Here is a 2,817-nt window from a genome sequence, read left to right on the forward strand (position 1 = left end):
AGTTAATGAAATGATCTTACTTGTAAATATATCAAGATAATCAAGTTGAGATTAGGAGATTATGTGGTTTAAAAGTCCGATTAGGTCTTGGAAACACAAAGACTTCCGACCTTTTGATCAGTATTTTCAATCTTTAGAGCTCTTTAATGATGACGGGGGACACAGGTCTCATAAAGGTCAGCTCCTGGGACTTGAGAGGAAATTGACATTTGATGAAAACAGTTATTAAAAGCACTGATCGGGTCACAGGACAGTGAAATTGTATGTCTGCTTTTCGTTAAACAGAGACAAAGTTAGGGGGGTGGGAGAACTTCCAAGGACCAGAGCTAAGACTGTTAATCTTGAAAACAGAAATATGATCAACTCCAGTCACTTTCCTGTAATTAGACATAAAACTGGTTTCATTCTTCTCATTACAGCCTCCAGATGGAATGCAGGGAAAGATAAGTCAGAAGGATTGAATCCCTCTTGGTCACTGTCGGACCACTGACAGAGCAATCTTAGAAAAGCTGTGCAGCTAAAACTGTAAAATGATAGAAACTGCCAAAAGTTTAAGAACAAAGTCCTTCGGACAGAAAAGCATTGCACTGTTTATCCCAGAATAACTATGAAGCATGGTGGTGGAGGGTTGATGATTGGAAGTTCATGGGACTCATGCATCTGTCAATCATTGAGTTAATAATAAACTTTCCTGTAAAACAAAAGGAAGTCAAATGTCAAGCTTGGCTTAAAAGGAAATTATCACATTACCAGATAGGTAGATGGGTAGACTGATAGACTTGGTGCAAAAATGAAAGCTTTGTTGACATTTTAAAGTTACCTTAGAGGCGTGGAGCAGAACCAATGAGGTTCTACGTGACTTTTCTTTTAAGTGAYTTTTCTTGATCAGAGAAAGCGGCCATTTTGTTTTGGACATGAATAACTCAACACATTCCTGCTGCTGGTGAAGCTGAATGTGGTTAAATTAAGGTCAGCACACCAGTGAAACTTAGTTTGCTATTTACAGCCATTATTTTGATTTGATAGAAGATAAAATCATGTTGCCAAGGTGCACACATCTGCAATGAATAATGTTTCATATAGGCAGAAGGTGACCAATGAAAAACTAATATTTATTTKCAGTTCTATAGCATGATAAATTGTTTACACKGACAGCCCCTCCTTTCCAATATGACGTTGCGCTCGTACCACCGTCAACTATGTGATGCATGAGTGGAGCGGCGCCTCTTTTCAATACACCCCGTTGAGCAGAACACACCTTGCATTAACTTCACACTGCACACATTAAACGTGGGACACACGTCTCTCTTGTATTGTTTTCAAACCATGATGAAGTAACTCAGACAAATGATCCTCTTTGTTTTTAACCTTTATTTCATTTTATTGTTGTATGTTGTTGATTCTACTTTTCTGTAATAAGTTGTATAAAACTAAATWCAGTCTACTTCTGTATAAATGTAAYAATGATGATTTCTGATAATGATAATTGTGAATAAACTAAGCAAACAAATAATGAATTCCAATAATCCAACTGTTGTTGATGAACTAAAGTGTCGCAGATGTTTTAAGGAGAGATTAAATATGTTGTAAGTTGATGAGAGGTCAGCAGCTTTCCTTCCCATCTCCTTCAATATAAAGAAGTCAAAACACCAGCGAGGCCTGGACCTCACACTGAGCCTGAGGCTGAGTCTACAGCTGAGCAGAGGAAATACAGGAAAAAGAAGCCTCGCAGTATGGAAGTGTGATTTACTGTATCTGTATGTGGATATTGGAGCAGTGTGTAGGTGGCACARCAGTGTACACGAAGAGAGGTTCATTACTGCAGCCCACCTTACTCCACTGGACACAAATACAGGAAGGAGTGGAGGAAGATGGAGACCAAATGGCAGTATTGTTTGTTATTAACTGCATTATTATGTCTGTTTGCAGCTTGAATACGTTTGATCACACTGTCTTACAACATAAATTTGGGCTTTGTTTTATTCTCTTTAAGCCACAAAGATCAAGGTGGGTTTAGAGATAAGGGTTCAATAAAATATGTCCACTACTGTGTATGTCTGCTTTTACAAATGAAACCACAAAACATGATAAAGTTCAATTTGAAGGATTTCTTTTCCCCTTTTTTTTCCATAGGCTGATTGCACACTCAGGACATTTTTTAACACAAGTCATAACTGGTTTAAGTTGGGCTCTATGCATCCTGGGACACTTCCTGTAAAAACATCAGGATATTTCTGCTTGAACTGATTGATGCAAAGWTGTCAGACGTGTAAATTTATAAATAGACTTTAAGATGTTTATTTGGCCTTTTTCTTGATATAGCAGGTAAATAATCGTCCATGGGGTTCATTTAAAGACCTTTCAAGTCAACAAGKTTTTTGTTAACATTGCCAATATTAAACTGTCTTCATTTAAAATGAGCTGTTTTGTTTTCTTCTCCAATAAATAAAATGTTTTGTCTCATAAACCATATCTGACTCGTACTGCATCCCTGCTGTATTCCTGAGCAGATGTGGGATCATGCAAAGAGAAATCCTCATGGACGCTTCAGAACGCAGCGATACACCYCATGTTTGATCAGGCAGAAATTAATTCCTAATCTCCACATGGCTGCCCAAATCAAATCCAGGCCACCACAGCCTCAGAGTGACCTCTGGCTCAGAATCACACAGGCTTGTCCTCCTCAGGCTGTCTCAGTTCACACAACCCCCCGGTTAGATTTCATGATACAACAAAACATTTTAAATGTTCTTTACCGTACAAAAGCATTTCTTATATATACACACACAAACATATAGTATATATACATGTATATAT

Source organism: Austrofundulus limnaeus, unplaced genomic scaffold (assembly GCF_001266775.1).
Source record: "Austrofundulus limnaeus strain Quisiro unplaced genomic scaffold, Austrofundulus_limnaeus-1.0 Scaffold9, whole genome shotgun sequence".
Taxonomy (NCBI): Eukaryota; Metazoa; Chordata; class Actinopteri; order Cyprinodontiformes; family Rivulidae; genus Austrofundulus; species Austrofundulus limnaeus.